Below are 13,097 nucleotides of genomic sequence, written 5' to 3'. Positions count from 1 at the left end.
AAGGCTGCCAGTAGCTAGATGTCCTTGACAACGAGTGGGTAACACACTGTGGTATATCCATACAGCGGCCTGTTGCTCATTGGAAGAAAAAGGGGGAATGAACTATTGATACACACAAAAATGTGGATGATTTTTCAGAGGCATTGTGATGAAGAAAGAAGTCAGTCTCAAAGGCGACATGCTATGTGACGTTCTAGAAAAGGCAAAACTCTAGTGACTGGGAACGAATCACTGGCTGTCAGAAACTGGGCCTGGGAGAGGGAATGACTCAGAAGGGGCAGCACTGAAGGTTTTTGGGGGTGATGTTTGTGTTCTGTATCCTGATTGCGGTGATGGTTATACAAATCCATACGCGGGGTAAAACTATAGAGCTGTATATGCCAAAATGCCAATTTTATTTTATGTTAATTAAAAACCACTTAAATCATATCTCTATGGCAGTCTACTTAGGTGGCACAAATAAAAAAAAAAACTAAAAATTTTTTAAAAGCCTGGTGTCATAGATTTTCTGGATGGTGTATAAGTCAGTGTTGTCTCTTAATCAAAACACCTTAAAGTTAATGAAGCACAATCCACATACTTTATTTTTAAAGGGCCCATAGAGATAAAAACCACCACCCAAAGTGTTAATAGCGGTTGTCTTAGGTTGTGGAGTATACGTATTTTTTTAAACATATTTTTAAGGTTTTCGCAATGAGCAAGAATTCCTTTTATAAAGAAAGTGGAATAGATACAGGACTTTAAAAAATTAATAAGAGCGGAGATTGAGTCACGTGGGCCCTGCCTGTCCCGATCCTGCAAACGAAAGGGTCTTGTCTATGAAGAGCAGGCGGTGAGGTGACTCACCGGACTTGGAAGCCCCTGAAGGTTAGTTTCGTTCTTACTACTCACACCTACCCTCTCACCAGATAATTCCTCAAGATACACGCATTGGGAACAATCTGCAAAGCAATAATCAGCTGGGGATTATTTCTGGCAACTGCGAATGTGTTATAGTTGGAGAATTCCCCACAAAAGTAAAAAAAAAAATTTTTTTAAATGAAGGAATTGTTATTTTTATTGGGGAAACAACATCCTGCCTGTGGCTGCTGCTTTTTCGAGCGCGCCTGCTGCGGGATGTGCTGACGAGCGGGTTTGGGGAGCAGGCCGAGTGCGCTGTGCGGGGACGGTCCTCATACATACGCCCCCCCCCCCCCCGGCTCTCCGAGCCCCCCGCCCCTGCGCTCCATCAGGACCCACTCTGGTAACAGCAAGTGTCAGGGGCTGAAACAGTAAACATTTTGTAAAGCAAATGGCTTCCAAATGTGGGCTTTCAGGGAGCGTGTCCCTCAGAGCCTGACTCGGAGCCCAGGGCGCGGGGACAGAATCAGGCAGCCAGATCTGTGGCTGGCAAGGGAAAAGCCACCTGCAACGCCCTTTTCCCACCCAGCGGACTGTGCCCGGCCTACGGTTCGATGCGCCACAGCGATCCCGCAGGGGCTGCGGGCACGGCTCTCAGCCTGCAGACCACTTGCAGCCTGACCCGTGGGCAGGGGGTGGCTGGGCGAGGGTGAGGGGTCGGTGAGTCCCCCTGGCTTCGGGCCTCCTGCCTAGAGAACAACCCCTCACGGCGCGAAGACTAGTTTTCTGCATTTTCAGAATGGTCGCTAAATCTCTGGGAAGCACCGCTTTGACTAACGCAGCCAGGGGCCTCAAAGCTATTTGTTCACTTGCTTCATAGGTACCCACAATATTGTAAAATATTAATAAAATGCAATCTATGACTGGATCTAAGAATGAGGTTTTCTGAGATTTTGAGGATGTGACTAGTGGAAAAGGCAGTGACCAAAGAACTGTGCACAATTTTGCGAAAGCGCTCTGTCATGAGGGACGACTGCATTAGACCAAAGGGACATCTAGGGAAACAACATTGACTTTCATTTCTCAATTTCTTTGTCTAGAACACATATTTCTTTAAAGGAAAAAAAATCTGAAAAGAACCCTCTAAAATGTAACTTATCTCAAATTTTGATTTAGATTGGATTTTTATATCTTGATAAAGTGAGAGCTTTCTACTCTAATTCCATGTTATCAACTGAACCTGTATGACTTTAACATATATATGCTCTTAAATACTGAAACGTGAGATTATGAGGGGGGCATCTTCATAGAAGAGAAACTATTTTGTTCTATTAAACAATCATTTCAAGCCCCTGAGAGAGTGTTTCCGTCGGCACAGCTGGCTCTGCCATCCGGATGCCCATGTCAGAGTCCCCTAGGCTCTGGCTCGCTCCCCTTTAGAACTTCCCTGGGTTCCTGGGCAATTCCCTGGCCATTCCAAGCTGATGAAAATTATTCTGGGCAAACATGGGACCAGCTCATGTTACAGAACTAAAGAGACTGTCTCGTAAAGCAAAGACTTTCTAGTCCAACAGCTTCCAGCCAGGAGAGCAGCTGAGTGAAGTTCGAGAGGCACGGGGACATCTGCAGGTGACAGGAATACGCAGAGTGAAACAGTGCTCACCGCCTGCCACGGGCCCGGGGCACCGTAGCAAACAGCCTCACCCGGGCCCGGGGCTGCTGTCCCCTCTTCTCCACCAGGGCAGGAGCCAGGAGCGTGGGGCCGGGACTTGCGACCGTCTGCACGGATCCAGGCCCTTGCTGAGTGGCTCTGGCGCGCGCCCTCTTCGAAGGGCCCCCGCCCCGCGCGTCCCTTTGAAGAACTCGCTGTGCTCGGGAGAAAATATCAAAATTCTTGCTGTTTAGTTTTTACAGGAAGCCCCGGCGCTGATAAATGAGAGCTCATCCATACGTGTTTTTACTCTGTTACCTAAGAGACTATCTTCAAAACAGAAGTCCTCGTAAATGCTCTGGAGGCGCATCAGACGCTCCGCGGCGCTGTGCGACACTGTGTGTATCGCTTGGCAGCCGTTCGTCGGGGGAAGATAAACTAGCACATTTTGCCAGGATTCTATTACTCTTGACCCTGACCTTGACTGCAGGCTGTTTCCAGCTACACTCCATCTTGAAGACAGCGCCTGCCCTTTCCCGAGGCTCCTTCCCTTCTCTGCTCGGCGGATGGCTCGCTGGCACGCAGCTCGAGGGCCCCGTGAGGTCCTCGTCGAGCCCGGGGGTTCGCTCGCAGAGCACTTGGTCTTGAGGCTCGGGGTACCGTACGGCCGCATGGTTTTAGCTGCGGGCACTGGGCTGTACAGCAGATCCCTGCAGCTCATCCATCCGGCGGGACGGAAGCTTTACACCCCGGAGCGGCCACCCGCGCGCCCCCGCCTCCCGGGCCCGGCAGCCGCCATTGGTTCGCCGCCTCTGCGCACTTGACCGCTTTCGACGCCCCATGCAAGTGCCTCGTGCAGCATTTGTCCTCCCGTGACCGGTTTATTTCACGTAGCATGTCCTCCAGGCTCAGTCACATTGTCACAAGACAGGGTTTCCTTCTTTTCCAAGGCTGATTAATATTCCCCATAACTATCTCTTCCCTCCCTCCTTCCTTCCATACCCTGGGACTTCTCATTACGAATAATGATTTGTATATCTACATGAGAAAACTATGGACTTTGGTTTTTTTATGTTATTCCAATACCTTCATTTTAGGCTGTTATTAAACATAAGAGAATTTTAGCTGAATAACTCCTGAAATTTTGTTAATGTATTTGGCAGCTGGGAACCCAGGTTATTGTTGTTAAACGTGTGTGTGTGTGTGTGTGTGTGTGTGCAGTTTCTCAAGTAAATTTGCTGCTTGCTCTCTCTATTGTTACCAAACTCACAGCCATCATTTAGCTCCATGCACTTCTGCTTTGTATACTTAATATCATTGCATCGATTCTGTACCATCTCCAACCTTGAATTAGTAATTTTAATGACCTTTGTGTCACTTGTAAGAAGGGTATGTGAGAAACATGTTTTCTAAACCCCGAGGTCTCAACAGAGAGGGAAGCTCTGCTGTCTGTGTTCATCTCTGACACGACCAAAAACTTACTTTTTCCTTCTATATCCCCTCATCCATATAAATCAGAGGACAAATTTAATATAAAAGTAGCATCGAGCTGGGTTAAGTATTTAAAAGCACACACATGTCAAGTATTTAAAAGCACACCAACAGTGTGCAGTTGCGCAGAAATGATAAAACAAGTTATTTTTTATCTAGTCCGCACATCCAGTCGGCCTCCTCCACGCTCGCTGCTGCGAAGCGATCTTCAACATCAGGGCAGCAATAAGACGGGCTAAACCTCAGCGTATCTCCCGATCCCCCGTCCTCCGCAGTTAGCTAGCCCTGAACTGGGGAGGTCCTCAGGGCCTGTCAACCTAATGCTTTAATAATCGCGGCGTCCACAGAGCGGGGCCTGCACGCAGTCAGCAGGAGCAGATTTCTCAGCCAGGACAGAGGCCTTTCATATCTCTCTTTAAAAAACGTATTAGTGATGCACGTTGTTGCATTACAGCATGTTTTCAGGGGCTGGCAACGACACATTTGTACTTCGAGGGACAACCTGGGTTGTTAAATACAGTGTTATGGTTTAAATGTCTTATAAATCCATAGCCCATCCTAGGCAGCCGGAACTGGCTTGGGAAGTTGGAGATATTTTTTCGTGTCTTGGAGAGGCTAGAAAGCTGCCACCCTCTCAATGAAAATGCCATGCTTTTGGTCGAGAGAAAAACCCTTTCGTTTATTAACTTCCCTTTTGCCGTGTTTATAGAAAGGCGAGAAAATGAAGAGCTGCAAAGGGCAAGCGGAGGACGCGCGGTCCCGGCCCCCGCAGCCCTCCCCGGGCCTGCGATCTTCTCTGCCCGGCAGGAGGGCGGGGGGGCGAGGAGGGCTGTGGAAAGACACGCACCCAGAGAGCAAGGGGTCCCGTGTCCTTAGGAGAAAGTCCCTTAGGGCGGAGAAAAACCGGAGGCTGTTTAAGTTGAAACTGGTTTTGAAGGAGAGGATTCTACATAACTGCATTTTTAATCTGACTCTAGAATGGGAGCTATTGGGAGACGCTGAGTTAGAGGATGTGAAAGGAAAACACTGGGAGCCGATGGCCTTTGACTGGCAACAGCTACAGTCTAGGAGGAGGAGTGGGGTTGTGCCTTCATCTCCAGACCTGAAGGCAGGAAAGACAATGTACCAGTACACAAGCCCATTCTGGACCTGGGGGTAGCTGTAGTGATTTCTCAATTCAACAGCTTCTCTGATAAAAAAAGAATCTCTGAATTGATCTGGTTCTGCTCTAGCTCAGTTCTTACTCTTCAGTCCTCCAGAGAATCCCATAATCCTGACGATGCTCCGCAACCAACCCTCCTCTCTCTCCACGGGGTCGAGGAGGTTCTCTTATCTGCACCTTAATTCCACTTGAGACGCTGGTGGGTTAAGGGGAGAGATGAATGTATATATTCCACACGTCAATGGAAATCGGCAAACGTGAATCTCTAGTAATGTGCTCTGATGGTTTCACAAAGTACATGGAGCTGAGTCCCTGTGGCTAACTTTTAGAGAGAACGTCTCATCACAAATATGAAGATGCAAAACAATTGCATCTTAGAAAAAATAAAATATCCACAAATTGTATTATCTTGTAATGAACACTAGACTGGATTCAGATGCGTGTTTATCACTTACATAATCAGAAATAATAGTTGTGGCACTTTTTTTTTTCCCATTTGATAGCCCTGGCCTATAGTCTGTACCGTTCTCAGAAAAGCACTGGCACCTGGGGATTTATGAACAGCAAGAGATGCTTGATTCTCTGGGAGCTAATTATGCAAACCTATTTTGGAGTCAACGAATTTACCATTGGACCAAAAAGATATGGAGGAATGTGTGTTGGGGGCTTCTTGTTTCCTTACATCTAAGAAATGGTCAAAGGAAAACCCCCTCCCCCACCGAACATTGTCATGTTTGAATGTGGTGCCAGGAACTGCGGGTGCGTCTGGCAGTCACAGAGGAAGTCACTTGGGGGTCGGGGGAGCCAGACTGTCCTGCCTTCCTCAGTCGGGGCTCTTCTTTGGAACCACTGAATGACCAAAATGATATATGTGGCTATTTTCTCAGTTCTCCCAGGGGTGGCCGTAATCGCACTGCTCTGTTCTAGATGCACAGGAGAGAAGTCAGCTCATTATATCCCATAGATGACTTAGGGCGTCGGGGGCGAATGCTCCGGAGATCCAGTTGAGAAGGGCCCTGTAGTGAGTGAGATAATGTATCCACTGTATTGTTCTGGATTTCTTCTCATGAGAAATAACACATTTCCGTATTATTTAAGGTAATTAGAGGTCTGAAACTTGCATCTGAAAGCAATTTAACCTCTGTGCCTTAGCACGGGGCCTGGTGAGCGGCAATGGGCCTCTCCGCTTCCTCACCGATGGACTGGGGACGGTCAGTGCAACGTCACTGAGAATGTACGTCAGGGTCACCAAGGTTTCCCCCCAACATTCCTCTAAGAGTGTTAGGTCCGACGTTTAGATCTGGGCACATTTTTAATTAGTTTTAGCATCTGATGGATGGGAAGGGCACCGCTTCCTCCTTCTGCACGTGGGTACCCAGTTTCCCCGGCCTCAGCTGTGGCAAAGATTGTCCTTCCCCACTGAGTGAGTGAAGAAGCTTGGTATCTGTAAACAAACAGTTATTCTTAACGTTATAAATTATGGCTCTGCTGTGAGTTTCTTTTAGAAGAGTGATAATTTGTTAGCTTTATTAAGACCTTGTGGTTTTAAGGCATTTTACTCATCATTTGAAAAATGAAATTGAATTGCACTGGGCACTGTCAGGATGAACAACTTTTGACACTTAATGATTTAATAACCAGCAATGAGAACAACTCAGTCTCAACAATGTGCTGCCTGTTGACAGCAATATAAACCTGACCTCAACGCCTGCATTTTCTGACAGTCCTTCGGAAGCTGACAAGCATATATCAAGCACGGGGCAATTTATTTAAGGGACCCACACCCTGGAGGAAGGGCAGGGACAGCTTCCTCAGCAAAGTTTCTCACTTGCCTCACTGTGGCAATGACAAGTGGCCGGCAGTTCCCTGTGGACGGGGACAGGGTGGCCTGCGTGGTTGGGTAGGGTTTGTTACAGCTCTTTTTAAAAAGAGGCATTCAATTAATAATTAATTGCACGCGATGCTGGTTTTATGTTTACTGAGTCAGCTGTAGAATGACTTCATTCCATATTTTTACATTTTATTTTGAAGAATTCCTAAAGTATTAACTCTGGAGCTGTATTTAAGGCAGAAATTTTGTAAATGTTTAACTGTTGCCGTTACCTCTCCATCTACTTATCTATCATAAATCTATCTGTGCATCCACCTATCACCTTTAAAGTAAAATCTGGAGTATCATTTCAGTGCATAATACAGATGTACGTGTGGCACTGACTGAACTGGGGGCAGAGTCTCAGGTGCCACCCTCTTGCGCCTGTTCTTAGCCTTCTATTGGTAACTGAGTGGCCTTCAAGGGACACTTACCTAGTCTCTCAGAGGGTAAATAAAAGCCTAGGTATACTTGTCCGAGTATACACTCATCGGATATAAACCCCCTTTAACATATGGCCAGGTCGCTTACGTCAACTGCACTTCAATGAAGCTGTTAAAACAAGTTTTTGGTGTGATGGGTCTTAATAAAGGGCAAGGCCGGGGTGCTATGGAAACATCCAATGTGGCAACTTTCTCTAGGACATTAGTTAATAAGAATGTGTCAACACGGTCCATTTATTGTAAGCAATACACCGTATTAGTCTAAATTGTTAATAAAGGGGAAACCTGCGTAAGCATATCTAGAAACTCAAGCTACTATCTTTCAAACTTTCAGTAAGTCTAAAACTGTTCTAAATTGTTAAACGTTTAGTTAAAAACAACAGAATGGGGCATTCTTTACAGAAATTCATTCCACATATCACAGTGGGTCATGCGCCCATTCCATCACAGTCGGGACGATTAGGTGCTATGATCGAAAAGCAGAGAAAATAACTGAGGGGTGATCGGGATCCCACCAAAGAGCAGCCATTCCACTGGGTTAGGGTTATTGATAGTTGAAGACTGAATTTACCAATAACCTTGATCTATTTTGCTATTAATTGTTAATGGTGCATAGATAAAACATAGTTTCTCACTGGTGAACTGATGAGCAGAATTTGAGATGTTAAATTAAAAAAAAATCCATTCAATAAATAGAAATGGCCTTCATTTATATCTCTGACCACATCGATTTGCAGAATGCCTGATTACTCTCTTTCCTTTATGCAAAGACTCAAAACTGAAAACTCTCTTCCCCCCATGTTTCTCTTACTCTCCCTCCCGCCCTCTTGGTCGTGTCTCTCCCTCTCCCTCTCCCCCCCACATTTATTGAGCACCAGCTATGTTCCCGACGCCCTGCTCAGGCACCTTCAAGTAACACACCACCTAGTGGGAGAAATACATGCGAACATCACAAAACCGAATTGACTGTGCAAGGATAACTAAGGCAGCTGATTTTCCCCTTTTAAAAGATCTTCAAGGTTTGTCCCTTTGAAAATTCACCTCCCAATGCTCAAGATTAGAAAGAAGAACTTGGCCTGAGCTGAGAGAGAGCCTGCTATGGAGTGGCGCCCACACTGCAGCCGGGGTGTGGGAGACCCTGAGCCGGTCCATCCCCTCTGTGGCCCCAGCTTTCTTGGGGGGTCATGGGATGAGGTGTGTCCAGCTCAGCTCCGTGGTCTTGCGTGGGCTCTTTAAGAAGCATTTGATCCAGATGATATTTAAAGACCTGTAATTCTCCCAGGATTGGCCAGGGAGGGTTTTCCTGTTTTTTCAAGCTGCCCTGCAGAACATATTATACTGTCCAGAAATGATGTTTAAAGTTTCAATAGCTTCTGGTTCTCTGGGCCGCATCACCTTGCAGTTGCCCTCAAATTGTTTCTGAATCACGTTTCCTCTGGCACGAAGCAGGAGCCCTCGGTTCACATTACGCCTTACAATGCACAGCGCTCTCACCCCGCTTCGGAGGAGCTTTCATGTCAGAATGAAAAATGATAAAGCAGAAATGAAATAGCAACCACATGTGCTCTGGAGGGTGGCCCCAGCCCTGCGCAGCCTTCGCGAGCGGGGAGCCAACCGTCCCTGCAGCACCCGCACAGATAGGGCCTGCGGGGGTGGGGCTGCCGCCACGGTCCCCGACCCGGGTGACCCCAGGCCAGGAAGGGTCGTCTAGGGGCCAGTGGCCCCAGAAGTGGCCACCGTAGGCAGAAGCAGTACAGTGAGTGAGAGGAGGGGTTCAGAGGGATGGGTTCAAGCCCGTTAAGTCAGTCTGCCCAGCGATTCTACCTCCTGGTGGCCAAACCCTTCTCTTCACACCTAGTCCGTTTTGTTCTCAGCTGAGTTCCTGTGGCATCCTTCTGATTGTCTCATTACCGTAAGTTTTGTCACCTTTAACCCTATTCATCACTTTGTTTTAAAACCTAGTTTCAGTTACGTATGAGCAAGCTCTGAAGATCTAATATACAATGTGAAGACTATAGTTAACTATACTGTACCGTATACTTGAAATTGGATAAAAGGGTACATCTTAGGTGTCCTCACCACAAAAAAGAGAGAAGAGATAAAGAATAGAAATGGTAACTATGTGAGGCGATGGCTATATTAGCTTGATTTTGATGGTCATTTTATAATATATACATATATCAAAACATCACATCAAAACATCAAGTTGTACACCTTCCATATGCAATTCCTATTTGTTAATTATGCTTTAATAAAGCTGAAAAAGTCCTGAAAACCCCCTTTCAGTTTCCTCTTGATAAAGCAAGTCCAGGCTTCTAGACACAACTGAAAATTTCCTTGGTGATCCTACTTATCTCCTAAGACTCTCTCCGGACACATCTCCTTCACGTCGTAACAAACTACGCACCGTTCCTGGCACACACCATGCCCGTGGCCACTTGCAGGCCCTTGGCCATGCCTTTCCCCAGCCTCTGAAGCCCTCACTTCACATGACCGCCTGGGGAAACGACACACATTCTTTAAGGCTCAATTCAGACATCACCTTCTCTGTGAAATCTACTTGATAATCATTCGGGGAAAATTAGTACTCTCATTATATCTTTTTATCACATCTTTTATAAAATGTCATTTTGTAAATTTATTTACAATTCTTTTCCTGACCTAATGCTAGCAACTTAAATACAGGAACTGTCTTTTACACCTTGTTGCTATAGACTGAATGTTTGCCCCCCGCCCAATCATGTTAAATCCTAATACCCAACGTCCAACGTTACGATATTTGGAAGTGAGGCCTCTGGGAGATGATTAGGTCATAAAGGTAGAATCCTCATGAATGGGATGAATTCCCAGTAAGAGAGCTGAGAGCCCACCCCCCTTACTCTTTCCACTCTGTGAGGAGATATTAAGAAGATGGCCATCTATGAACTAGGACACTGAATCTGCCAGCACCTTGGTCTTCTCAGCCTTCAGAACTGTCAGAAACATATTTCTGTTGCCTATAAGTCACCTAATCTCTAGAAAAATTTTATAGCAGCCTGAACAGACTAAGACAGTTGTCTAGTGAAGTGTTAGAGCCAGCTATGCCACTTGTAAGAGCCACCCCTGAGTTCAGTGATGTCACATTGCTAGCAAGAAATCAGCCACGGTGGGATTATTTACACCACAGAAATTGGCCAATGCTACAAATCAGCCCCCACCCCCCAAGAGCTTTTAGTTAAACCTTTGCTAGCATACCACGGCCTGCATTCATCCTCAAACCTATTCATCACTTAGGCTCTGAAACAGTCTTTACCAAAAACTTGAATGAATAAATCTATGAATGGACAATCTAGATAATGAATTGAAAAATGGTGTGACCAGAATCCTCTTAGTCGTTCCAATCCTTTCACAATAATTTCATCTGTAAAATAAGGATATCACATCCTACCTACCTGTAAGGAAAATAACAAAATGATATAGACGGGAAAGTGTTAAAATACACAAATCACATTATACATATAAGTCATCAGGGTTCCAATTTATTTTTTTATGTCAATACTTGCCGAGAAATGCAGCCAAATGGATGATTAAGAGGAGTTTAAGAGCAGCCCGAATCCTTCAAGAAGGCCACATAATCTAACTTTCTCCCACTTGTGAGCTTTAGGTGGGATATATTCCAGCTATGCTTCTGGAACTAAGGTGAGCTTGCTGGCGTGAAAACAGTAGAATGACCTTTTGTCTCTTCACTTGTATTTACAACTTGGTTCAAGGTTGAAAGTTCAAGAAAATGTAAACACTGTCCCTCTACCACGAAGGCTCCTGCTTTTTGAGCCCAGCAGACCCTTCCTACCTCTCCTCTACCCTTTCTATTTCGCTTACCTCTCTGAAACCATCTGGAGATTGCAACTCTCCCCACACATCAGGCGAGGGCTGTGCAGTGGATGAGCGGGGAGGGCTGTGTGGGCAGAACGGGGCAGCGAGTACGATTAGGCTGGATCATGTTATCGTGGGACCCGGGGGCCCTGGAGGTGCAGGAATCTAAACTGGAGTCAATCAAGGCAGGCCTGGGAGTTAGGAATCCACATATACAGACAGAGTTCAACTAGTTTTTCAGAATTTATCTTAAAAAACAACAATAAAACAATGGAAGGAAAGATAACACCTGGACAAGATTCTTGGTAGGGTATCATTTTTTTTTTTTTTTCCAAAGTTGAATAGTTTCTCTTATTTTGAAAATTTTGAATGAATTATTTTTTTGTTTTTATTGAATTTGTTGGGGTCACATTAGCTAATAAAATTATATAGGTTTCCGGGGTACAATTCTATAACACATTATTGTATATTGTATTGTGTGTTCACCACCCCAAGTCAAGTCTCCTTCACCCCCATTTACCCCCCTTTACCCTCTCCTACCCCTCCCATCCCCCTTTCTCTCTGGCAGTCACTGCACCCTTGTCTGTGTCTGTGTGACTGTCTATGAGGGGGTCTTCTGTGTGTATTTTTTTGCTCAATCCTTTCACCTTTTTCACCTAGCCTCCCAACCCCCCCTCCTCTGACAGCTGTCAGTTCTTTATCTATGGCTGTTTCTATCTTGTTTGTTAGCTTATTTTGTTCACATGAATTCTTTAAATGAGTACAAGACGCTTTTGACTCTGACCCTGGGAGAAACGATCTGGCACATCTGCGTCGGGGGAGGACTCTTCAGATGTTCACCAGCGGGAAAGGAGTCTTGGACTGGTCTCCTTGGTGAGCCAGAGGCCAAGTCAAGGCTCTGAGAGACCAGCAGCACATTTCTTCCTGGCAAGTGTGAGGGGAGCTAATGGGCAGGGAGGGTGCATGCGGCTCGCGGTGGCATCGCTCCGGCCACCACTGTGCCGTGTCCCAGGTCAGGGGCGCAGAAGCAGCCAGCCTCCCCAGAAAGTCCCCCCCACTCCCCTCCCTCTCCTTCCACCCGCAGACCAGCTCCACGCCTTGAAGGTCGGAGAGCCTCAAAATAAAGCACAAGGTTTGTATTTGGTAAAGAAAATAAGGCTTCAGCCCAAGCAGCAGCGAAACAGAAACTTAATTATTTCTTCCTCTAAGGGCAAGAGAGAATGTCAGAGACTCCTTTTCGCACCCAAAGAACATAACACAGTTCCAGGCATCTGGAAGTTTCTAAATCGAAACACAAAAACGTACGTCCGGTTGTGTGAGAGAAAACAGACTACGGCCAGGCCACACCGCGGCCGCACCTCTGAAAGTGGCTCGCTGGGGCGACACGGTGCGAAGGCAGAGCCGCAGCCTGCGGGCGGGCCTGCGACGGGCGGGCTGGGTGCGAGCGGGGACGGCGGCCCCCGTCGGGTGCCCGCGGAAGTCTGGAAACGGGACACGCAGGCAGAGACGGCGAACGTCGCGCCGAGCCTGAGCAGGTGGCTATCTGGTTGTGACTGCGGATGGCAGTTTGTGACTCTACGTACTAATAGCAATAAATGTTATGAAAATTCAGAAGAGGCGGGTGGACTGATCGGTCCCTCTGTGGGAAGGCCACTCAGCGGTGACCCGGCCGGACACTGGCAGCTGGATTTCTTTAGCTGCTCTGTTTCCTCACGCTCCACTTGACCCTGTTCTCAGCACTGTGGTCAGAGGACCCTGATGCCCAGAGATGAGGCCAGCACCCGCACC

The sequence above is a fragment of the Miniopterus natalensis genome, chromosome 13, assembly GCF_054644295.1.
Source record: "Miniopterus natalensis isolate mMinNat1 chromosome 13, mMinNat1.hap1, whole genome shotgun sequence".
In the NCBI taxonomy this organism is placed as follows: Eukaryota; Metazoa; Chordata; class Mammalia; order Chiroptera; family Miniopteridae; genus Miniopterus; species Miniopterus natalensis.
The sequence above is the reverse complement of the archived record's forward strand: the minus strand, read 5'-3'. Positions refer to the sequence as shown.